The sequence below is a fragment of the Panthera leo genome, chromosome A3 (genome assembly GCF_018350215.1).
Source record: "Panthera leo isolate Ple1 chromosome A3, P.leo_Ple1_pat1.1, whole genome shotgun sequence".
NCBI classification, from domain to species: domain Eukaryota; kingdom Metazoa; phylum Chordata; class Mammalia; order Carnivora; family Felidae; genus Panthera; species Panthera leo.
This window is the reverse complement of record NC_056681.1, coordinates 79947612-79974082: the sequence shown is the minus strand read 5'-3', so window position 1 is coordinate 79974082 and position 26471 is coordinate 79947612. Positions and strand designations below refer to the sequence as shown.

Here is a 26471-nt window from a genome sequence, read left to right as displayed (position 1 = left end):
GATTGGTTATGTGAGAAGAGGGGTGTTAGATAAAATACAAATATTGTGTTGGACACACCTGCATAAAAAGATAATTCCTTGTTTATCTGCAATCAAAATTTAACTGGGCATCTTGTATTTTTATTTGCTAAAGCTGGCTACCTTACATGGGAGCCACTAAAGCCAGCCAGATTCAAGGAGAGGTGATCCATTAGACCCATCTCTTGATGAGGAAGTAGCAAGGTCACGTTGCAGAAGAGCATGTGGGATGGAAGATATTATTGGGGCCATCTTTGGAAACATATAGTCTGCCACATGTGGCCAGGTGGGTCCTCACAAAGCTCAGTAGAGACTTTCATCACTCTCCAACATCTAAAAAATGGCATTCAAGTTCTATGGCCTGGGTGGATAGCATTGGGAAAAATTATCTCTTTTACCATCTTTTGCCTTTTTTATCTTTCACTCTGGGCTTTGAGGTCAACTGTCTTCAAACAGTAGCTCTAAGCATATTAACAATAGGCACTCATCTCCACTGACGCCATGACCAAAGTAAGCTACAAATAACAATAACAGATAGTCCATAGCACCATTGTAGACAACGTTTTTTCTAAAGTAAGACTACCTGAGGTGATAATGTGCTGTGGACACAGTGAGCAATCAGGCAACTTTTGTCAAGGACAAATGGCTCCTCTTTGGAGATCTCAAAGATACAGCTCAACAGGAGAGGTTCTCCCATGTTTGCCTCCCTAGAGTCAACATAATGACACACATGATGAAGGTATAAGCAACGTTCTGTGGAGACAGAGATCACCAACACTAGGTGTGTCTATTCCTTGCACAACAGTTGGTGCTATCACCCACTGATTGAATGAAGATGGAGGTGTCCTGCTAAGACATGCAAAGGTGAGGCCAGGATTCTCAAAGAGGGTGAGGTCACTCCCAATGTCAAGCCTTAGTCAGATGGAGTAGAGTATATTTTCTCTCCCTCTTTCTCTCTCTCTCTGTCTCTCTCTTTCTTTCTCAACGTAGGTGTCCTGATGTCCTGGGAGTCTGAGAGGGAACTTGGGTGGAGAGTGATAAGACTAGCGTTTGGGCATTCCCAAATCAAAAGTGAATTTTAGGGGCACCTGGGTGGCACAGTGGATTAAGTGTCCGACTTTGGCTCAGGCAATGATCTCACAGTTTGTGAGTCCAAGCCCTGCATCAGGCTCTCTGCTGTCAATGCAGAGTGCACTTCAGATCCTCTGCCTCCCTCTCTCTCTGCTCCTCCCCCACTCGCATGCACGTGTGTGCGCTCATTGTCTCTCAAAAATAAATAAACATTTTTTAGGGGCGCCTGGGTGGCTCAGTCGGTTGAGCGTCCGACTTCGGCTCAGGTCATGATCTCACGGTTCGTGGGTTCGAGCCCCGCGTCGGGCTCTGTGCTGACAGCTCAGAGCCTGGAGCCTGCTTTGGATTCTGTGTCTCCTTCTCTCTCTGCTGCTCTGTCCCTGGAGCTCTGTCTCTGTCTCTCTCTCAAAAATAAATAAACATTAAAAAAAAAATTAAAAAAAAATAAATAAATAAATAAATAAACATTTTTTAAAAAGTGAATTTTAGCTCATTAATCACTTCACAGAGACTCATGATGTGTTCTGTGCTTCTTTTCCTTTCCTTTGGAAATGTGTGGAGAAGGGCTGGGACCAAGAGGTAAACAGCAAGAAACAGCAAGTTCATCATAAAATGTTAAGTGAAAATAGGAAACTAAACTAAATTATAAATAATGCAGTCCCAATTTTGTGTAAACTATATATATCCATACATATACACACATGTTGATTTTTATTTTCTTCTATGTATTGTATATTCTCCCTGATGAGCAATCAGTATACATTACTTTTATAATGAGAAACACAGACATTACTTTTAAACAAGAACAAGGAGAAACAGACTATTGGCAGAATTCCAAATTAAAAACAATACCAACTAAAGAGCTATGAGTAGCAGTCCTAGCTGGCTGCTACTCAGCTGCCATTTCTTCTTCTTTCTTATTAATAGAAACCTGATTTGATTCAGGGTCAGTATGCCCAGCTGAAGAAGATTTAATCGGTCCAAAGCTCATCCTTTTTGTCAGTAATTGGTGTAAGAGTAGGCACATGATCCAGTTCTGGCCAATAAAACATAAGTGGAAGTCTGCTAGTGGCTGTTAAGGCAGATTTTACTCTGGTTAAAAATAAGAAAGAGAGAAAATCATAAAAGGAAAAGTTCCCCTAGGTCCACCTCCTTAACCTTCATGTTAGGAGACTGTGAAGACAATACTTGGTACTACAGCAGCCATCTTGTGACCATGACGGGAGAAATGGCCAAGATGCTGAAATGAAAGAAAGAAGACTTCAGATCTTCAATGACATCACTGAGCCACCAAATTCACCCTGAATCTCATTACCAGACTTGTTATATGAAATAATTAAGCCTGTATTATTGAAGCTATTTTAGTTGACATTCCAGTGTCTGCTATCAAATACATCCCAGATAATATTCATTATCAAGAGATAAGGTTAGAAACCAGGAGTTGAGGTCATATTCAGATGGTTGAAGCTACTGGAGATGCTAGGGAAAAGCCATGTTGAACAGGAAAAGTTAGAGATGATCTTTAGAATATTTGGGGCACCTGGGTGGCTCAGTCAAGCATCCAACTCCTGATTTCAGTTCAGGCCATGATCTCATGGTTCGTGAGTTCAAGCCCCATGTCAGGCTCTGTGCAGGTGGTGTGGAGCCTGCTTGGGGTTCTCTCTCTCTCCCTCTCTTTCCCCCTCCCCTGCTCATGCTCTGTCTCTCTCTCTCAAAATAAATAAATAAAACTTAAATTTTTTAAATTAAAAAATAAAATAAATAAAAGATAAAATATTTAATAACTGGTCCATCATGGACACAAAGAAATCCAAAAGGGCACTGGCCCAGTGAGAATGGACACCAGCCATAAATACCTGATATGCCCATACCAGTGTGTCCTAGCTGATTATCAGCCCCAGAAGAGTTAATAAAAGGAAAATTGGGAGACCTAATTAAACCTATGTTTGGGAATGAGTTTTCTTGGACCAGACTCCCCACAATATGCCTCTTTGAAAGTTCTGTCTCCACCTTCTGAAGCCAAGCCTTCTATCAGCTCAAAGTGGATCAGTGGCTGGTTCAACCCAAAAAACAGTGCCTGGAAATTGCCAATTTATACACTGAACTACTATTAGTGTTGTGGTGGTGGCATTTTTAAACTGTTAGGTTTTTTTTTTTTAATTTATTTAAAAAGTAATGCATTGTCTTAATATAAAAATGCCAACTTTACAAAGATAAAAATAACAAGAGATCCAGAGCTAGGTGGTCTCAGGGAGATTAATTCAGAAGCACAACAACGTCATTAAGAGACCAGATGCTTTCTCTTTTCTCTTGCCATCCTCAGAGTGCTGGGGTTTTTTGCTGTGAGTTTGGAAATAAGATGATTGCCACAGTTCCAGACATCCTATCATCATCCAACTCTGTTCAAAGAGAAGAATTAAAGATCTCCTTACACATCTCCTTTTCTCCAGAAGAAAAAAATTTCCCAGAAGCCATGCTGCAGACTTCCCCTCACATATCATTGTCTAGAATATGCCATCCATAAACCAATCACTGACAAAGGAGAATAGGATTATCATTATTGTCTTATTCCAATCAAGACTGATCCCCCAGGGCAGGGGAAAGACAAGCTTTTCCTGAGCCTGGTTCTTCCTGATACATGAACCAACTCAAGGTCCTACTGGCAAGAAGAGTGAAATGTCTATTGGGTAGCAACCAAGAGGGTTCTCCACTAACACTCTTATATCCATTTGTGTGTATAAATGCAAGTATATTCATAGGACAAAGTTTTTGCAATAGACTTGCTGGATCAAAAGAGTTTGTTCATTCAAAATGTTGACAGACATGAATGGATGAATGGATGAAAAATAGGGTAAGCACATAAAATGGAATATTACTCAGCCTAAAAAAAGATGAAATTCTGACACATGCTACAACATGGACAGACCTTGAAGACATTATACTAAGAGAAATAAGCCAGACACAAAAGGACAAATATTGTATAATTCCACTTAAATGAGGTACCTTGAGTAGTCAAATTTGCAGAGATAGAAAGTAGAATGGGGGTGCCAGGGGCTGCAGGGAGGAGGAATGGAGAGTTTCTGTGGAAGTTGTAGCTGGGGAAAATTAGGAGTTCTGGAGATGGATGGTGGTGATGGTTGTGCAACAATGTAGGTGAACTGAATACCATAGAACTATGCACCTAAAAATGGTTAAAATGGTAAATTTTATGTTATATATATATATATCTTATCACAAAAAAAAAAAATGTTGGTAGATATTGCCAAATTGTCCTCAAAGAGGCTTTAGCATTTCACTCTTCAACTCCTACTGGATAGGGCAGTGCTTGTGTTCTCCACATTGTGGGCCCAGTGCCAGATCAAGGGTCCCCAAGTGGTGGCAGTGAGGGTCTTGGTAGATTTAAGAGACCAGCATTATCTTCATAAAGATCGGCAACAGAAAGGTGCAGTCGTAGAAGTGAAAGAATCCCCAAGAGGGGAGGGCTGAGCAGGCATTCTCTTGTTTTCCTGGAGTTATACCCACCTCTGGGCTTCTTTCCCCCTATTATGTCAACTCCATTGTGGTTGCTCCAGGACTCTGATGCTTTAATTCTGTGACATAAGTGAGGACAATAGTCCCTTACTTCCCTCTGGTAAGAAAAATTATCCCAAAATTGGAAATTCAGCAAAAAGGTTACTGAGTACTCTTTCAAAGCCACAAGACTGTGAGTCTGTGTAACAGTCTGCCTACGTGTCATCTGATCTTCCAAGGGAGGTAACTTTGACCTACTATTTACAATTGATTAGGGTGAGTTCTGTAAAGTTACATCTAATGTGTAAATGAGTGCCATGTTTTGCAAATGACCTTTTTTTCCAGTAAAGATGCAAATGATTTCTGTCTAATAGAAAAAATACACAGTTTGATTGCCCTGTGAGGCCATTAGCCTTTTCTGTGTCTAACTCAGCCATCTTATTCCAGCACTCTCCACTGAACAGATATACTTTGGTGTATCCTTCGTGGAAATAGCTTTGTCATCATGTTCGTCCCTTATTAGTGAGCTAAATAATTGTTTTAATGTTTTTAATGGTTATTTATTTATTTTGAGAGAGAGACAGTGAGAGAGAGAGAGAGAGAGAGAGAGAGAGAGGTAGTGGGAGAGGGGCAGAAGGAGAGATAGAGAATCTCAAGCAGGCTCCACCCTGTGAGCACAGAGCCCAACGTGGGGCTCAACCCCATAACCCATGAGATCATGACCTGAGCTGAAACCAAGAATCAGATGCTTAACTGACTGAGCCGTCTGGGTGCCCCTAATGAGCTACATAAATTTCAACAAGGGTTCACTGTATGTTTGTATGAGAGCTCTGTGTTTACCTTTTGGAAAATTATACTTTGACACTGTTAGCCCAGCGGTAATAGGCTTTCAAAATGACTGCTAAATATGAAAGAAAGGGAATAACAGGAGGAATTTAAGAAGCATAAAAAGAGTCTGGCTTCTGATTCTATCACAGTTAAGGTGTTACCTACTTCATGCCTTGCCCCCAGAAATTACAAGGCCTGGTGACCCTCCTGCATCTCCTCCCTAGCCCTACAACATCCACGAAGACAGTGCCATCTGACAGGCTGCCAAACTCTAGACCCTCTGACATCTCCAAATCTAGGCCATGAGAACACCAAAATCTACCACTCACATCTGGACCCTGTTTTGAGATTGGGGACTTGACTTTCCCCCAGAGGGTGAGCAGCACTGGATGTGGCTGTGTCCTCCCTCCTCTGGAGCCCTTCTCCCACCCTGGTTGGATGGGCCTCTGACTCTTCCAGCACCCAATTGTACACTGCACGCTTGCTATGCATGTCTCAGGTGTGGGCTGGGAAGTCCTCAACCTCAGGGAGTCATGCAGTCCTTTAACCTTTATATCCAAATAGCTCAAGCTGTGCCTTCCCGGGGTTTTCCTTCTGGTGGCCACTTCCTTTCAATTTCCTGCTCCCACTGAATGCCTGTGTCATGCACTGTGCCTGTTTCCTTCTCTTGGTCCCAGCCTTGGAACCCAGCTCCCTCTTGATTTCCCATGGCCATTACCTGCCTAAAGCAGCTACTCCCAAAGGCTTGGAGGCGGTTGGCTACTTCACAGCACTACGCAGCCATTTTCACATTTACTAGTGTTTTGCTGGCTCTCCCTTCTGGGGTCTTACACTGTGCTATCTGGATGGTAAGTTAAGTCCTTCTAAGTTCCCTTCCCTAAACCTCTACCTACCTCTCCCTTCTCTTCCTGACCCCTCAGGGCTATTTCTGGGGAAAGCATAGCCCCGAGCTTTGGGCCTGGATCTGAGTGAGCGTTCACTTTTTTTTTTTTTTTTTTAATTTTTATTGAGAGAGAGAGCTCATGTGCCCATACATGTGCAAGCAGGGGAGGGGCAGAGAGAGAGAGAAGGAGAGAATCCCAAGCAGGCTCCACACTGTCTGCACAGAGCCCCACCTGGGGCTTGATCTCACAAACCGTGAGATTATGACCTGAGCTGAGATCAAGGATTGGATGCTAAACTGACTAAGCCAGCCAGGCGCCCCGTGAGTGTTCACCTTTAACACTAAGACCAGCTACGTATTCCCCTCAGATAAAATAAGATATTTTTCTAGAATGGGAAGGTGGCAGCAGTTGGTTCTTGTTTTAAAAGGTAAAATTTTCTTCTCCCACCACATGGGAGAGAATAATATAAATATACAGCACAATGGAGAGAGGGAAGAGCGAATTTTTTCTGTCACATGGCTCTCAAGGAAATTGCTCCTAAATTTACAATATTTATATTCTCTTTCTCTCACAGAGCAAAAAAAGAGCTGGATTCAGAATTGCCCTTTAAGGAAGAACACAGTTTTCCTAAAGGCAGAGCAAATCTTTTGGGCCTAGATCATTGGCATCCTCCCCCAGGCACACAGTCAAAGGACTCTTTTCTGTATCACAGAATGATGGGGGCCTTGGGGTAGGCTCTCAGCAGCTATCAGATTGTTCACTATCGAAACAGCAGCGTGAAACCTGTTGAGACAGCAAAATACTCTTGCATTTGGTATCAACTCATTATCTCCATATGTTAGCCAGCAAAAAAAAAAAAAAAAAAAAAACCAAGGAACAGTTAAGTTCCATGTTGCAATTTCTAAAAATAAAAGTTCTTAATTTTGAGTTTCATCAAGCTTAGGTTTCGTTTTTGCAGTATTACACATATGTTCTCTACTTCTTACACTGTCTCAACTTTCACACTGCTTTTAGGAAACTTCCTGTTGCATGGAGAAACTGGCCTAAGAAAGCTTGCTGTTAACCTTCCTGTTGACCTCCAATATGGGAAGATACCAGACTATTAGACTACTTGGGCTGCCAAAAGAGAATACCATTGACTGGGTGTTCTAAACAACAGAAATTTATTTCCCAATTATGGAGGCTGGGAAGTCCAAGATCAAGGTGCAGCAGGGTAGGTTTCATCCAGAGGCTCCTACTCTTGCCTTGTAGGAAGCTGCCTTCCCATTGCAGCTCTCTTCCTTCCGTGCACATAGGAAGAGAGATCTCTCCAGTGTTTTTTATGAGGGCACTTATCCCACTATGAGGGCCCCATCCTAATGACTTCATCTAACCCTAAACACCTCCTGAAGACCCCAACTCCAAATACTATCACATTGCGGGTTAGGGCTTCAACCTATGAATTTGGGTGGTTGTGCAGGGGGAGGGGGCGGTGACGCCGTTTAGTCTATAGCAGGCTGTCAGCCTTCGGGGCAGTCTCTTCAATTCCCAATCATGTGATGTGAAATGACAACCAAGACCACAGGTTGCATTTTATTTTTTTTTTAGGTTTATTTATTTATTTATTTTTTAATTTGAGAGAGAGAGGGGGAGAGAGTGCACGGGAGCTGGGAGGGGCGGAGAAAGAGGGAGAGAGAATCCCAAGCAGGCTTCACGCTGTCAGCGCACAGACCAATGTGGGGCTCAATTTTATAAATTGTGAGATCATGACCTAAGCCGAGATCAAGAGTCAGACGTTTAACTGACTGAACCACCTGCATGCCCCCACAAGTTGTATTTTAAACTCTGCAAAGTTTACCTCCTATCTTCCATGACTATAAATAGGAAAGCATATTTTAAATTATTATCTTAGTTTTTAAAGTTTTTTTACAACCCTCTTCAAATACTTCATTAGAATAGAAGGCAGTAGCATCCTTTGAATTTCAAAAAGTTTCTGTCAAATGGTCTTCTACTAGAGAAAAAGAAATTCATGCTAGATACAGGAAGAAGATAACAGTAAGTTCCTCTCTGTGGTGATCTAAAAATATCACAGAAGGCTGCATGTTAAAATGCATTAAAAATGCACAATTACTTTCTTTTCATTCTTATATCTCCCTTTATGGACTGTGATTCATACATAAGAATGCTCTGTCACCAGAAAAGCGTAAAAATCAAATTTCACACGCCATATTGCTACTAGGAAAATATGCAGTGTTGAGACAGTGGGTGATTCTTTCTCCTTTGGTCTTTTTTTTCCCCTTTCTTTCTTTTCCTGTGTTATTACAATGTTAATTGTACATTTATTTCTATAACAATAGTAAGTAATGGTAGCTAACATTGATTGAATTCTTAGCATGTGCCCGCAGCATGCCAAATGTTTACACTCCCTATCTCTTTTAACCCTCACAAAAGCCCCAGGAGGTAGATATTGTAATAATCTATGAAGCCACACACAAAAAGTTAAATGTTAAGTATTTATAATTTCCTACCTGCTCTTCACCTTTTAGAAAGGTAGAGTCCTTGGAGGATTTTTTATTTTCCTTGGTGGGTACTACTGAGGAAATGGAGAAGCCAAGAGAGACAGGGCTAAATTCAAATAAAGACAGGGAGATTCTGAGGGCCTGGAGGGAGCTGGGCTGAAGAGCTGGAAGGGGAGAGTAAAGAAAAAGAGAGGGTAGAGAGGAGGGATAGGAGGAGACTGGCAAGGGCTGGCAGGCTGCAAGAAGAGGCTAGAGAGAAAAAGAGAAACATGCCATGGTTACTACAGAGGAGAATTGGGGGAAAGAGTGGGCTATTTGGAGAGGATATTTCAGTTCAGGTACATGAAGTATAACTTACTCTTTCATAGCTTCAAGAAAGCCTCAATACAGACTCTGCCATATTTCATCTAACCTAAGACACCACTGCTTGTAAGATACAATCAATGGCAAGGTACATCATTATTTTATGTGCCAGGAAAAAAGGAAGGAAGGAAGGGAGGGAGGGAGGGAGGGAGGGAGGGAGGCAGGGAGGGAGGGAGGAAGATAGGGAGGAAGGGAGGAAGGGAGGGAGGAAGGGAGGAAGAAATTACAAGTCCCCATCATTTGAAAACATGTCCTGATTTCAAAGAAACATAATAGATTATTCTGTAATCCTCTCTCAATCAGTTTTATGGTTTTTTTTTTTCCTTCTTTTTGTAATACAACACTATTTGGTGAGGCCAGATCTGAGCTGCCCAGGAAGGCTTGGCTATATTTTAGTTACACACATTTTACAGATAAAATTGAATCTCGGAGAAGCTAAGTCACTCATCCCTGGGCTCACAGCTAATAAATGGAGAGCCAAGATTCCAACCCAAGTTAGCTTAATTCCCAAACCTGTGATCTCTACTTTTTAATTAAGACACACCATCAATAGTTGGCCAGTATTTTATTAAATCTGTAGTTAGTAACAAAAATAACTTTGGAATTAAAAAATAACAGCTTTACATAACATCATTTACACATTGTTGTGCTTCAGAACTTCTTGCTTCATCTGGAGCAAATTGTGAAAAACCATGATTTGGGCTTTGTGGCTCAAGAATTCCTTTCTCTTCTTTTCAAATTATCTTGAATCAAATAAGGATAGGATGGCCAAACACCTGAATACTCATCAGGAGTGTCTAAAATCAAAGCAAATTCTGCACCTCTGCTAGGCAAACATTTTCTTTTGGAGACAACAAAAGAGAAGACCTTTTTGTGAGTCACAGAACTAGAGAAACATCAAGCTCTAGGACCAAGCTCTAAGGACAAGTTCTAGAACCAAGATCAAATATACAAAATGTAAATGGAGGAGCAGAACATGAACCTGGGACAAAGTGTTCAACCTCGCTAATAATTACAAAACTCCCAGACTCTCCAGTTCCAAAACGGGTACCTGACAACATGGTTTTGCTACATTAACCAGCACCTTTAACAATCTGGACCTTTGCTCATCTGGCCCTCCATCCAAGAATGCCTCCTCCCCCTACTCCCACTTACCAAAATCCTTCAAGGGGGAGTCAAAAGCTTCCTTTTCCATAAATCCCTCTCAAATCCTCCAAGAGGATTAATGGCTCTTTCTGGATTCGCCTGTCATGATACTGATTTTCTTCCTTCTTGGTTTACAGGTTGTTGATGAAAGACCTCCTTAGTAGATTATCAGCTTCCTGAAGACAGGCATAATTTGCTTGTTGGCTTGTTTTTAATGAAATCATGCTTATAAAGCTTGAGCACAGTGAATGACATGTAAAGGGGGGCTGACTGAAGTCCAGAGCAAGGACCAATGTAAGAGACCAGAATATGGGGGTGCCTGGGTGGCTCAGTCAGTTGAGCATTGACTCTTGATCTCAGCTCAAGTCAGGATCTCACAGTTTGTGGGACTGAGCCCTGCATTGGGCTCCATGCTGACAGCATGGAGGCTGCTTGTGGTTCTCTCTCTCCCCCTCTCTCTGCCTCTCCCCTGCTCACGTGCACACTCGCTTATGTCCTCCCTCTCTCTCTCTCTCTCTCTCTTTCAAAATAAATAAATAAGCATGAAAAAAATACCAGAATATGCCACCCCAAATATGTCTCTTTGGTTTAAGGTTTATTTTGAGCTCATGTTTTTTGAGAAACAGCAGACACAGAAGAAACTCTGAAAGCAGGGTAGAAGTTACCATTTTATAAGGGAAATTTACATTTATAAAGGAAATCTCCATTTGTAAGGGTGTACCAGAAAGAGAAGGAAGACTTTAGATCACAAGAGACTTACCAATAGAGAAGGTACTGACTTAAATGTATATTAATAAACCTTATCCTTATTGACTGTACTCTTCCTGGTCATTTTCCCATAACTTGCCTCCCCACACTTCCTTTGTTTTAGCTAACGATGGTATTTAAGCTCAAGTTCTAGCCACCTCTTTGAGTTACTTTTCCCTGAGTTTCTCCCATATATATGAGATACACATGTTAATCAACTTTTTTGGTTTTTGGTTTTCTCTTATTCATTAGTCTTTTGTAATAGAGGCTCCAGCCAAGAACTTAGAAGAGTAGAAGGAAAGGGTTTTCTTCTCTGCCCTACACCACCTAGTTAATGGTTGAACCAGCTGGAGCTGAGAATGCAACTGCACTTTTCCATGGAACCCTGGCTCCTGCTGCTGCCCCTGTGGGCACTCCAGTAGCTATTCTTGATAGCAGTAACAACAACAAAAACAACAAACAGATACATTAAAAACCAAAACACTTAGTTCATAAGGAATGAAAGAAAACTTGGTGAGGTTAATGTTCTATTTCTTCTTTTCTTCAACTTGATTAAGAAAATTGTCAAACTATTGAATCAAAAAGTTGAAATGGATGATAGAATGAATTTCATTTATATTCATTAGTTGTTCACATTTTTGTGAACAATCTGAAAATAAGTTATACATCCAGACACTTCACTACTAATTATTTCAGCATGCATCTCCTAAAAATAAGGACATTCACCTACATAACCATAATAAGATTACCAATAATAAAAATAATTTCCTAACATTATAATTCTTTTTTTTTTAGTATGGAACACTTCATGAATTTGTATGTCATCCTTGCACAGAGGCCATGATAATCTTCCCTGTATCATTCCAATTTTAGTACATGTGCTACCAAAGCAAGCACTAACATTACCTAATTCTAATTCTAATTTTAATTTTCCCAAACTATCCCCAAAATGTCTTTTACAACTAGACTTTGTTTTGTTTTATTCAACTAGGATCTAATCACGGTTTATACATTGTATTAGGTTATTTCTCTTTAGCTTCTTTTAATGTAAAACAATCCCTCAATTATTTTTATTATTTATTATACTGACTTTTTGAAAAATGCAGGCCATATGTCTTACAGAATGTTCCACTGTCTGATTGTGTGTGTGTGTGTGTGTGTGTGTGTGTGTGTGTGTGATGCAGTTTAATGTTTTCTTCTACCACCTGTGTTTCCTATTAAATACCGAAGTTGGATGGTTTAGGTTAAAACTTTTTGGTAAAGTTATTTCACAGGTGATGCTTTCTATGTCATAGAGCATCTCATCAGAATGCACACATCAGGCATCCCACTCTTAGTAACTAGGTTGGACTGCATGGTTAAAGTGATGATCAGCAGATATTTCCCTTTGCAGTGAGCAAATAGCTTGTGGAATGACACCCTGTTCTACCTTGTTCATTTCTGTAGCTCTCAGATCCTAGCACAGGCCACACCCAGCAGATGGATGCGTTCTACCTAGGCGCTACAAACTAAAGTTGAGCACAAGCACGCAGATCTCACCAAGGCACTTCCTTTCATGGATTATTCTGGAATAATAGAGACCTTGCAGCCCTAGGAGATGGCAGTAGGAATACCTAGAGCAGGTGCTGAGGAGTAACAAGGTTTCTGCTGATGGTTCAGGCTGAGTTCCCAGACCCATACGAAGTGCTTGGGAGGAGATGCCTTCTTTGAGAGACTGCTGGAGGAGGCTACCCAGAGCTGGGTAGAAGGCAGAAAAACAAAAACTTGTAAACTATCATTTCAAAGCTGGGAACAGTTTTCTGTTTTGCAGTAAGTGAAGACTCAGAATCTTCCTAGTTTTCAGGAAACCACTTGCCTAGTTCATTAATGTTATGTAAATTTTAATCAGGAAATGTTTGAGCTAAATTGCTTATTATAATGTAAGAGGATGTCTATGCTTTTGCATAGTCATATCTCTTCAGAGCTTGTTCTCTTATGAGAAATCCTATTTTGTTTTGTTTTGTTTTGGAATGTGTGTGTGTGTGTGTGTGTGTGTGTGTGTGTGTGTGTGTTGCCTGACCATGATTTAAAAATTCTCTGCACATGGAACTGTTGCTCATTCTGGTGGAGATGAGTGGAAGGGGCACCCCAAGATAGTCTGTATGTAGTCCTCACTGTTGTCATGAGGGCACCATCCACAGAAACTCCTTCACTGAATAGGAGAATGTGAATAGACTGGTTCCAAAGCAACCCTGGGCATTCCCAAAAACACCTGGGGAACATTTGAGGGGTAGCTTAAACTCATCTGCGTATGAAAGTTAAAATATGACCTCATGGTGATGTAGTTTGATGTAGCACACAAAATGCTCTTACACCAGTGTGTACACATAAAACTTCTTTGAGAGAGCAGTGTGGGCATAGAAGTAGTGGACACAGAGGTAAGAGCCACCCACATCCCTGGCAGCTTCGAGAGAGAACAAAAGGGAACATGTTGGCACCAGATCCTTTCACATTTTAACAGGCAAAGACTGTCTTCTTTGGCCAGGAGTGGAGGGTAGCTGTCTATGGAATATCACCAAAAATGAGTCAGTGCTAGGTATATAGCAATTCTGTCACCTGCTGGCCTTGATATGTTACCAATGGGTCAGAATTTGGCCACATTAGAGTGGACCTCTTCAGTGGAATGAACACACTATCCAAAAGATTTCTTGATTCCTAGAATTCCACTTTTTTGATTCCTAGAATTTCTAGATACCTTAAACCTCTTAGCAATAAAGTTTGAGGAACAATCCACCAATCTCCACTTATCTCAAACTAACCATAAGCCTCCTCCCAAGTCCCCAGGGACAAGCAATGTACTTTTCAGGATCCACCCTGTGCAGGGTCTTGGGTAGCACTGGGACTAATTTTGCTCAGGCAAGTGTGGTTTATAGCACAGGGCCTAAGATCTCAAAGTCTTGTCTCCCTTAACATCTCTCTTTGTTAATTAATTTTTTTTTCTAACTATTTATTTTTGAGAGTGAGAGAGACAGAGCATGAGCAGGGGAGGGGCAGAGAGAGAGGGAGACACAGAATCTGAAGCAGGTCCAGGCTCCGAGCTGTCAGCGCAGAGCCCGACGCAGGACTTGAACTCAAAAACTGTGAGATCATGACCTGAGCCGAAGTCGGATACTTAACCAACTGAGCCACCACCCAGGCACCCTGGGTTTATTGCATATATCTTATCACAATCTACCATGAAGTGATATTATACCATTTCACATATCATATAAGAATCATACAGTAGCATACTTCCATTTCTCCCCTCCAAGTCTTTATGCTGTTGTTTTCATGCATTTTACTTTTACTTATATTATAAACCTCCTAATACATCATTATTGTTTTTGTTTAAACAGTTAATTATCTTTTGAGACGCCAAGGAATACAGCCCTGCTATAAGAGAGGCTTTCTCAGACTGTGATCTGCCATCCACATTGGGACTGAGAGTCAGAAATGGTTGGGGCCCCAAGCCTTGCTCAAGAGCTTCCTATTAGTATTTCTCAGCTAGCGTAAGGAGCGAGAAGCATGAGAGCCAGCATACTGACAAAGATCAGATGAAGGACATCGCCTTCCTCTTAAGCCTATTGTTTCTGATGGCCTCAAGAAGCTGCCCTTATGTTAAGGAAGAGAGAACTGCCATGCAGAGCAACCAGTAAATAACTGAAATTTCAGAATGCCGAGCTATGTTTAATGAGATATTATTAAATATTTGGCTGCGGTCACTCGGTCATACCCCTGATGGGAGGCAAATAACCAGAAAGCCTAAGTGCCAGCGGGACTTGTATTGTCAACAAGACCACAAGTCAGGCCCGGAAGCTGCTCTTGAACCACAGGATTCCATCTGGTTCCCCCAGAGTCTGGCATTGCACTTTGCTCCTTTCAGCACTATCCCCTTCTTCAGGCCAGCCTTCCGTTTTGCCTGAGCCTCACAGCGGTCATAGTGACCTGCCCAGCAGGGAAGTGTGGAGAAGCCACTCCTTACAAGATCTCCCTGACACTATTTAAGGGCCAGGGATCTGCCTGCTGGGCTAGATTTACCCTAGAGTCTGTCCCCCAGTCTCTACCCTGCCCCAATGCCAAGTCCAGTCTCTAGGTACAGCTCCTCTAGTTGGGCCTGAACTGCTACTGTCACCACCCAGGTGTTGAAAGAGGACACTTCAGATGTCATGAAATCTACCTGCCTGCCCAGGCAGGGTCCTTGATATATGGTCAACTATTAGCGTTTTCTCTCAAATAACTGAAGTGTCTCTGAATAGAACTTCCACCTGAGGTTCTAATTCTGGGAACCTTCTCAATTTACACAGGATTTTCTACTTTCCCCTCCATCTACCTACCCTTCAGACAGAAGATATTTTTGATCATGTTTTCTTCTGCCTTCTCTCCTCAAAACCAAAACATTTTTAGTTGAATTTAATTCAGATAAAAATTTTTGAGCCCTATTAAGGCTATGTAAGATACAGCTGGACTCAGAGGTGGAAAAGTAGGAAGGGGGCACTGGGTGGCTCAGTCAGTTAAGCATCGACTCTTGATTTCAGCTCAGGTCATGATCTCATGGTTCGTGAGTTCGAGCCCCATGTTGGGCTCTGTGAAGGCAGTGCAGAGCCTACTTGGGATTCTCTCTTCCCCTCTCTCTGCCTCTTCCCCACTTGCATTGTTCTTTTCTTTCTAAATAAATAAATAAACTTTAAAAAAAAGTTAAAAAAAAAAAAAAAGAATAGTAAGAAGAATGAATTTTCTGATCTCTATATCAAGGAATTTTTTTCCCTACTTGATAAGAAGTGGAATAGATCCAGGCTTGGTGAACCCTGAAGCTTATGCAATTTTGTGTCCCTCTTACACCAAAGAACATAAAACTCCAACTTCACACAAGATTAGTTTCCTTAAAATAAGGAAGAAAATCACAACAAATTGAAAACTATATAGGGGCGCCTGGGTGGCTCAGTCAGTTAAGCATCCAGTTTCAGCTCAGGTCATGATCTCATGGTTCGTGAGTTCGAGCCCTGCGTCAGGCTCTGTGCTGACATCTCAGAGCCTGGAGCCTGCTTCAGGTTCTGTCTCTCTCTCTTTCTCTGACCTTCCTCTGCTCATGCTTTGTGTGTCTCTCTCTCAAAAATAAATAAACGTTAAAAAATTTAAAAAAAACATGTAAACTTTAGAAATACAAGAATCATAAAACCCAGAAAAATCACATATTTTCATAAACTGTCTGACATATCTCTATAACATTTTTTCCCCACATTTTTTGGTCCATGCACTGTCTGGTTGCTACTTTGTATAACAATAAATTTGTGAAATACTTTTTTATAGAAAAAAAAAGGATAATTTAGTCTTTCCTCTACCATGTTTGATCAAAGCTTGCTTTTCACGGTGCCTGAGTGGCTCAGTCAGTTAAGTGTTGGGACTATGGGTTTTGGTTCAGGTTATGATCTCACGGTTTCGTGAGTTTGGGACCTGCACTGGGCTTGTGGTGACAGTGCAGAGCCTGCTTGGGATTTTCTCTCTCTCTCTTTCTCTCTTTCTCTGCCCCTCCCCTACTCATGCTGTCTCTCTCTCAAAAATAAATAAATGAACTTAAAAAAAACAAAAAAACAAAAACAAACTTGCTTTTCATCGACAGTTTAGAAAAGTCACTTTCAACTTCTCCAGCTCAGCTTCACAATTCATTATTTGTAATGTCATGTATTGTTGAATTTTTCCCAAATTTGGAGAAAACTATCAAGTTCATTTTGTACAGGAGCTATATATAATTTCAGGGACTTTCAAGTTTTCTTGTTCAGTGTGTCATCTTATTCTTTGAATTGACAACACTCATTATCCAGTTTGCCACCAATATTCTTATAGTGGCATATGTCAATGTTTTATATCAAGACAGCAAAAACTTAGTAAGAATCTACATAGATGTACTTGGTAGATGCCATTTCGGGCTGGAGAGAAGTATGAGCACAAGCACGCCTAGCAAAGACAAGAGTTCAATGGATGAAGCAAAGGGTACATGGATGGTGGCAATAGGTGATAAGACTAGGGTAACAGACCAGGCAGAAAGGTGGGAAAGAGTGTCAAACAAAGCAAATATCTGAGGACAGACTCTCATGCCTTTAAGTGTAAGAATCCAGTATAATCTTAAGTATAAGATTAGTATAAGTATATAGATTAAGTATAACCCAGACTTGTGTTAAGTCCATAAGATGAACCCTAGGTTGAATCCTAATTCTGCCAAGTACCAGCCTGGCAACAACATGACTTTCCACAAAAACGACTAGCTAGCAACATGAATATATCCCCGAAATCCCACTAACTGTATCTCCAAGTCAACTTCCCCTTAGTCATATCCTCAAAATACCCCAATCATTCCCATACCAGCAGACTCAAGAGGAAGTATGATGGGGGCGCCTCGGTGTCTCAGTCGGTTAAATGGCCGACTTTAGCTTAGGTCATGATCTCACGGTTTGTAGGTTCGAGCCCCGTGTTGGGGTCTGTGCTGACAGCTCAGAGCCTGGAGCCTGCTTCGGATTCTGTGTCTCCCTCCCTCACTCTGCCCCTCCCCTGGTCGTATTCTGTCTCCCTCTCTCAAAAATACATAAACATTTAAAAAAAAAAAGAGGAAGTATGAGGGAGGGAGAGCTGAAGCAGTAAGAAGACCCTGCCCTGATTACAGTTAAAATGTTTTCTGTAAATTTTACAAAAACATATGACTACATGAACACATTGCTAGAGACTCTCCCAGGGCCATGCAAGGGGCTTATGCAAGTGAGGGGCCCAGAAATGTAAGTTTCTCTAGTTTCATTGTACATTCATCTCTTGGTGGAGAGCATAAAACAAAAACCACATACACACTATATTAGTTATTTCGTATTGAGTAACAAATTATATCAAAATTTAGTGCCTTCAAACCACATACATTTATTATCTCAGTTTCTGAGGGTCAGGAATCCAGGCGCAGCTCAGTTGAATCCTCTGCTTCATGGTCTCTCACAAGGCTGCAGTCAAGGTGTTGGCCTAGGGTCTACAGTCTCATCTGAAGACTCAACTGGGGAAAGAATGGCTTCTAAGCTCATTCATGTGGTTGTTAGTAGGATTCACTGCCTTGAGGACTTAGACTAAAGGCCTCATTTCCTAGTTGGCAGATGGCTAGAGGCCACCCTCAGTTCTTTGCCACATAGGCCTGTCCAACATGGCAGCTTGCTTCATTAAAACTAGGAAGAGAGAGTTTACTAACAAGACAGAAGTCATAATCATTTAGAATTAAATCATGGAAGTGACATCTTATTATCTCTGCTGTAGTCTATTGATTTCAAGCAAGTCACTAAGTTTAGACACTTGGAGGCATCAAGAAGCAAGCCAGTCTCTAGAATAATTTTTAGTCTCCTTCCACCGGCAGAGACAACAGGCAGGACACAACCTGGCTGGTTGGCCTACAGCGTACAGCAGGAAGTAGAAATGCCTCTCACACACTGTGGCCATAGGAAGTGGTGGAGATGGAATGCCAGACTCCAGTCTAAATGGCTCATGCTAAGATTCAGGTTTCAAAATGAATCATTAAATGCAGAACTGGGACAGATACCAAAGTCAAGAACAGAGGCAACTGGAGTTGGACAAGAAGTGATTCGGGGAGTCCTTTAGGTAAATGGCCAGCACCTGTGGCAGGGTGTTTAGCTATCTTCAGGTTATCTTTGCATAGGCAGGTGGTCCAGTAAAAGGTTGGGATATGATACACAGAAAGGACATAATAAAGAGTTAGCAACCATGTGAAACAAACACTTCCCTGCTTTTTCTTTCTCCCCTCTCTGGAGACCTTTTGAGGGCCACTCTAACTTTTCCTCTTTCTTTCTCTCCTTTTTTTTTTTTAATATTCATTTATTTTGAGGGGGGAGGGGCAGAAAGAGAGAGAGTGAGTGCATGTCAAGCAGGTTCTGTGCTACCAGACCAGAGCCTGACACAGGGCTCAATCTCACAAACCGTGAGACCATGACCTGAGCCAAAATCAAGACTCAGATGCTTAACTAAGTCACCCAGATGCCCCAGTGAAAGTTTATTTTTTTAACAGCTTTGAGATATAACTCACACACCATACAATTTGCCTATTTAAAGTGTAGAAGTCAATGTTTTTTATTGTATCCACAGAGTTGTGCAATGATTATCACAATGAATTTTAGATCATTTTCATCATCCCCCAAAGAAATCCCACATTCCTTAGTAGTCATGTCCCATTTCCCTCCACCAGCACCTCCAACCCCTAGGCAATCACTATTCTGCTTTACCTTTCACTGCCTATTTGAAATTAAAAGGTCACATGCTCTATAGGTCTCACCTAATAACACTTCTCAGTGACCACAAACCTTCGACAAACAAGGTAAGTCTGTGAGTAGAACACCAGGCTTTGCATAGTGAGTCACCGGGATGGGACGTGGTGATGACTCTGTGATGATAAAACCTGAGCGAAGCAGCGATGGAGGCAAAAATCCCTGGACAGCAGAGTCAAAGGCCAAAGTTCATGGCTAAGGACTAGCAGAAATGCCACAGCACCAGTGCCACTTTATTGGATCACAATAGTCTCCCAAGTTCTTTTCTGGAAGGCCTAGGAAGAGAGTCCCACAGCAGGATAAAGCTCTTGGGCTTTGGAGTCAGAGGGCCAAGCATAAATACTGGTTTCACACTTGCTAGTTGTGTGAACTTAGGCTGACATACTTCTTAAGCCTCACTTTCCTGATGGGTAAAGAAACCAGGATTAGGATGGGTAGAGCACAGTGTGCAGGCTCACAGAACTTCCCTCTCTGCAGCTGAGAGCTTGACACACAGCCGGACCCCCAAGAGGCATGGAGGTCTCACCTTCCCACGTCCACCAACTCCAGGTGTATTTAAAAAAATTTTTTTAATGTTTATTTATTTTTGAGAGAGAGAGAGAGAGAGAGAGAGACAGCATGAGCAGGGGAGGGGCAGAGAGAGAGGGAGACACAAAATCTGAAGCAGGCTCCAGGCTCTGAGCTGTCAGCACAGAGTCCAAAGCGAGCCTCGAACCCACGAAACACAAGGTCATGTTCTGAGCTGAAGTCGGATGCTTAACCAACTGAATCACCCAGGCACCCCGCCAAGTGCATTTTTGAAAGAATGATCACGTGACCATAAAAGCAGGGAATTATCCTTTGACTGTTCCAGCCTCTGCAGCTGTGCTGCTGGGACTCAGCTTGCTCAGGCCCAGGAAAGTCCGGGGCAGCTTGCCACACAGAACTTTCTAATGAGCATCCATCCACTGTCCCCCTCGAAGCTGGGCCAGGTTATTTACTACCCCACTGTGGCGGAGTCAGGGTCTGGACTCAGGTTCTTCCTCCCTTGACCATATGACCCCACAGAGTGGACCCACCCCCTACACTCGGGTTGTATGGGCACCTAAACACCTCCCCCTGCCCCATCTTTTCCCACCCCACCAGCATCTTCTCCCAAGGAACTGGATTTTTTTGCACATGCAAATACACACACACACACACACACACACACACACACACACACACACCTCTACCTTTTGGTTTTGTTGGCTCTTCAAGGCAAACACAGGAACAGAGCCTATTGACCCAACCCTGAAAGAGAAGCTGTAAACTGTCTTGCCCAGGGATCTCCAGACCTGCACTGAATAGATCCTGGGAGAAAGGAAGGCCTACCCAGCTTCCTAAGTTTCTCCACCCAAATTCTTTGTCCTAAGACAACTGTATAACTCCCATCCCAGCTGCCAACCAGTGCCTCAGGGTAGGAATCTGGAGGCACTCACAGTGGCCTCAACCTAAAACTCAGGAAAGGAGTGAGGCTTTCATGATATCAGCCAGGCCCAAGACACCCAACTCCAGCAAGCCTGAGCAAAAATGGGAATGTACTGGCTCAAAGGGTGGTGAGGATGGGATGGCAGTGGATCCAGGGCTCTACACTGTCCTGAGTCACCTTTGCTCTCTTCACTCCCATTTTTCTGTTTCCATGGGTGTTATCTTTTGCCAATGGGAAACTTTCTGCAGATAGTCAGGGAGCTGGTGGGGTAACCCCATTTAGCAACCCTGAGAAAAACAGCTCCCCTCTCCCAGCCCCAGAGGATTCCAACAGGCCCTGCTTGATCACATGCCCAGCTCACCAGTCCTGGGGCTCCACCCATCTCCAGGAGAAGGATGGAGGAAGGCATTTTGGGCAGGCAAAAATAGTAGTTTCAACAGTCCTCTACATGGCAGCTGTTTTCAAACATGGGAAATTTCTCCTCGCTGAGTAAAAATAGAGCCCAAATGCTCTAAAATAGAGGAAGAGTCTGGAAGGCCAAGAAAGCTGCCAAGAACAGCCGTTCTGTAAATAAAGCACTATGTGCTAGAGTAGGACAAGGAACCTCCTGGAAAGCAATTCATAGCAGGCTATCCTTGAGCACACTGGCATCTCCTGACCCTGGCTGAGGAGCCCCTGCTCTCATCTAGAGGGAACGGGGTTACTTTAACTTGGGCCTCCTTGCCCGGTGTGGGAAGAAAATCAGGCCTCTCCCACATGAAACTTTGCTGCTCCCTCTACCCATGACCAGACCCTCCTCCTCCGATGTGACCCCTAAAAGTCGCCCAGCGCTGCAAACCACCCCCTTGTTGGAGAAAACTCCACCAGCTTTTATGGGAGGAGGTCCACCTCTGGACCATTCCAGGACCACGAGGAAAGGGACTGTGGGTCCTCAGGTTCTGGTCCAGACTCCCACCACAAGGGATATGGGGGAATTTCCGCCCCAGCCATGGACACCTGGAAGTAAACACATTCTGCAAAGACAGTTGAACCCTTCCTCCTGTTCCACAGGGGCTCTGCCCCTGACCTGCAGTAACAGTAGGCTGTTGCCCTGCACTGATCCCCACGTGCTAAGGAGCATTCAACCTTCTGTGCCCTTCTGGAAGCTTCAGATATTTTGAATGAGAGTGCCAACCACACTGCAAGGAAGTGACCAGCAAGAGGTGGATCAGCATGGGATGCAGAGGATAATGAAGGAACAGACGGAGCCAAACCATAGGAAGAAAACGAGAGAAAGAACAGGAACAGAGGGAGCAACCATGATGATGAAAAAACCAACAGCCACCATTCACTGAGCACTTACTACATGCCAGGCTCCAAGCACTTCCCACACATTAGCTTATTTAATTATCTGTCCATTTAAAAAAATATTTTTTAAATGTTTATTTATTTTTGAGAGAGAGAGAGAACACAAATGGGGAAGGGGCAGAGGGAGAGAGGGAGACAAAGGATCCAAAGCAGGCTCTGCAATGACAGCAGACAGTAGTAGAGAGTCTGACTCGGGCCTTGAACTCACTAACTGTGAGGTCATGACCGAGCTGAGGTCAGACATTCAACCGGCTAAGCCACCCAGGTGCCCCTATCTGTACATTTTAAATGTACAAGCTTTTATTTATTTTTTTTTTAAGTTTATTTATTTATTTATTTAGAGAGCACACACGAGCCAGGGAGGGGCAGAGACAGAGGGAGGGAGAGAAGATCTCAAGCGGGCGCAGAGCCTGACACGGCGCTCGAACCCATGAACCGTGATATCATGACCTGAGCTGAAACCCAGTGTTGGATGCTGAACCGACTGAGCCACCCAGGTGCCCCGGTACAAACTTTTAAATGTACAAATGTCCCCCAAGATATTTCTTAACTGCAAAGAGAAAGACCGCACCTTACAAAGGAGAAACCCAGTCAACATATTAAAATGACCAGGAATCAGACATTATTAACCCTCACTATGATGCACTGAGAAGGACAAAAAATCACTTCTGTGGCATTCCTGCCCAAAATACACAACCTCATTCTAATTGCGAGAACACAGCAGACAAACCTAAATTGAAGGACATTCGACTCCTCAAAAATAGTCTTCAGAAGTATTAAAGTCATAGAAGGCAAAGAAACATGAAGAAACTGCAATAGACTGGAGGAGTTCAAGAATAAGTGGGATCTTGAACAGGATCCTGGAACAGAAAATGGGCATTAGTGAGGGCAAAAATGGTAAAATTAAAGATCTGTAGTGTAGGTAAGAGAATATTTATTTCCTGTTGTTGGTTCATCTAGTGCCAATTGTGATCATTGCAACGTGGCTGTGTTAACATCAGGGAAAGTTGGGTGCGGGTAGATGGGTACTCTCGAACTACAACTTTTCTGTGAGTCAAAAATTAATTCAAAATTTAAAAATTTTTAATTATTTTTTAATTTTATGTTTTTGGGGCAGTTTTTTGTTTGTTTTTATTTTAAAGATTTTTTTTTTTTAATTTTTGAGAGAGAGAGAGAGATGGAGCACAAGCAGGGGAGGGGTAGAGAGAGAGGGAAACACAGAATCTGAAGCAGGCTCTAGGCTCCAAGCTGTCAGCACAGTGCCTGATGTGGGCACGAACCCACAAACTGTCAGTGCATAGCCCAACGTGGGGCTTGAACTTGTGAACTCTGAGATCATGACCTGAGCCGAAGTTGGACACTTAACCAACTGAGCCACCCAGGTGCCCCTAGTTTGTTTATTTATTTTTGAGAGAGAGGGAGAGAGCACGAGCAGGGGAGGGGCAGAGAGAGAGAGAGAGAGAGAGAGAGACAGAGAAGTGGGACTTGAACCCACAAACCATGAAATCAAGAGTTGGATATTTAACCGACTGAGCTGCAACCCAGGTGCCCTTGAATTTAAAGTTTTCTAAGTGCAAGATTTCTCCAAACAAAGCAATCCATCTCAGAAGAGTAACTTACTGGATTGGTCTACCAGCATAGGGAAAAAGATCCAGACTTTGGATAAGGCAGAGAATATTTTTGTGTACAACGATGTGGTATCCTAGGATACTAGAATACTATATCCTAGGATATAGGATATGTCTTTTTGCTAAGCAGGTCCTCACTTGCAGGGACTGGGCTGGCACCCATTTCAATAAGCACCTCTGTAGTTTCTGGAGGTGGAAGAGCAAGTCAGGCTGCCTCCTGCCATGAAATGCTGCCCCACAGCCTCATGGGCCAGCGGGCTCTCCATGATGTTGTCCTGCGTCTTCTGTCTTGTTCTTCAACCCAGCAGGGCTCAGCAAGTGGGAAAGTTCTTAGCTTTCTTGACAGTGCATCACAGCACCTCCTCTTTCATTCCTTCCTCAGTGACTCACTTTTGGAGGCTTTCACAATCAAATAAATAAAGGTATTTCCCACCAATCTTAAGCTTGACAACTTCAACCCTCAGTGTCCACCAATCCTTTCTTATATCCCACAGAAGAAAAGTCAGTGTGACATTACTGCTATCTAAGCAGTTGAGGTTTGCCTACATTTGCTTATCTTCTTTATCTTTGTGCTTCTCTGGGTTTCTCCCATCTCATCAACTTGGAGGGTAACAGCAGATCAGAGGCTGTTGCTGAGAATCTGTAGCCCTGGCCTCCTGGCTGACTGCAGGTTGGTCCTTAAGTTTCAAACGAGCAAAACAGACGGGACTTCCACCTTGTCACTGTGCTGGACCTTGGCACCTGCCATCTGGCTCCTGGGTCTCCCTCTACCCAGTTATGTTTTCTTCTAGGCCCCTGCAAGCCTGCCGGTTGGCTGTCTTTGTGCTGAGCCAGCAAAGCTCTGTTTTCATTCTCTTCTCTCCACCCCACAGACTGGAAACAAATTATCCAATGATTAGTTAACACTTCATCACTGTGCCACATTTTGCAATGAGGTGGGACAAGTGGAAAAAGGAATTCTGACCTCAGTGCCTTGAACCCTTGAACAACAGCAGGAAGAGCCCAGAAAGCTACTGATTCAAAGGAGGCGAGGGTTGAACATTTCTCTACTGCCCAAGGAGACTTGGGGTGGGGCCAGAGTGAGGCTGGGACGGCTTGATCACTTCCCACCCACGTAGCAATTTTTGGCAGCTGAGGGAGTGCTGCCTGGGCAGGCTTGGCTGTCTGTGAACCAAACCCAGAGCCCTCTTCCCAAGGCCACCTCCCTGGCTATAAGAAACGGAGCTGGGGACCCCAATTCAGGAGAGTGGGCAGTGTTTGTCTCCTCCTCCTACTAAAATCACCTTGAAATGACAATAACGGGATACAAAAATGAAGAAACCCAAAGTGGCATTGGCAACGAAGATGGTGCCATCAACAGAAAGATCACTTCTGAAAGATAGGAAATATATGCAATTGTATTACTGGACAAGCTGAAAGAAGGGAAGCACAGCCCAGAATACGGTCGAGAGAAAGCTGCAGGGATATGGGGCTAACATTCACAGGGGAGCTCCACAAAGTCTCCCAGCTTGCAGGAGGCAGTGGGGATGATTTACTGCGGCACTGGCTGCATAGCTGGCCCAACCCGTCCAAACACACACACACACAGTTGGGTGAGCATGAGCTCAGATGCTTATATGCTAAGAAATGTTTCCTAGACAGAGAGATACAATGTTCTGGTTGGCAGGAGAAGCTGAGTAGTACACGATGAAATAGACCCAAAGCAAAAAGGAGGAAAGGCAGCTCCAGCATCTGGTCTCCAGCCTACCTGTCTCCCACCTGCTCAGTCCCTGAAAGGGTATCAGCCTCTACCGGGACACTACTCATACACACCCTCACTCAGCCTCCCCATGCAAGGAAGTGGTCTTGGGGATGAATGGCCCTGAAAAGAAACAGTTCCCAGGAAGTGACACAAGTCAGTTCAGCGCATTCATTCACAGAAATGGCCAAGGATCACTTCGTATTCTCTTCCATGAAAATTAAAGTGAAAACCAGCTAACTAAGGCCTGAGATACTTCACTAAGAATTATCAAAATAAAACGGGACTAACTCTTCTAAGTCACTGCATCCACAAAGAACAGGCTGCAATGGAAAGCAGAGTAATAAACAAGATATTGCTTTTTGAAAATTAAAAAAGAAAAAGGATGGCCAAAATAAAAAAGTTCTATAGAGGGCTAAGTAAAAGAATGATTAAGACTAGAAACCTGTGTGTATGTGCACGCATGGCACACTGCAAACAGCTTTGTTTCCACTTGGTCCATGGCTTGGGACAGGGCTCCAGGGTGGTTAAAAAGCTGCCTGGTGGCTGCAGGGAGAGGCTCGGGCACAAGCCCTGGTCCGGGGGGTTGCATGCCAGAGAGGCCCCTCAAAGGCTGCCGGGCTTCAGAGGCTTCTAGTCATGCTTGAGGACGAGACTTTATTTTTATTTTTTATTTTTTTAATATTTATTTATTTTTGAGAGAGAGAGAGAGAGAGAGAGAGAGACAGATGAATAGAGACAGAGGGTGAGCGGGGGAGGGGCAGAGAGAGAGGAAGACATAGAATCTGAAGCAAACTCCAGGCTCTGAGCCATCAGCACAGAGCCTGACACCGGGCTGGAACTCAGGAACCATGAGATCATGACCTGAACCGAAGTCGGACACTTAACTGACTGAACCACCCAGGTGCCCCTTGAGGGCGAGCCT

General features: G+C 43.1%; 1 long non-coding RNA gene and 1 other non-coding gene across 2 annotated transcripts; both read right to left on the bottom strand.

The window, feature by feature from the left end:
- Window positions 1-11855: 11855 nt before the first annotated feature.
- Window positions 11856-11962, bottom strand: LOC122216801. The gene has a single exon (XR_006201128.1). It is a non-coding gene; the product is annotated as a U6 spliceosomal RNA (small nuclear RNA).
- Window positions 11963-17958: 5996 nt separating this feature from the next.
- LOC122216102 lies at window positions 17959-19946 on the bottom strand. Its single transcript, XR_006200703.1, has 2 exons — window positions 19392-19946; window positions 17959-18110 (listed from the first exon to the last, which is right to left on the bottom strand). It is a non-coding gene; the product is annotated as an uncharacterized LOC122216102 (long non-coding RNA).
- Window positions 19947-26471: the final 6525 nt, after the last annotated feature.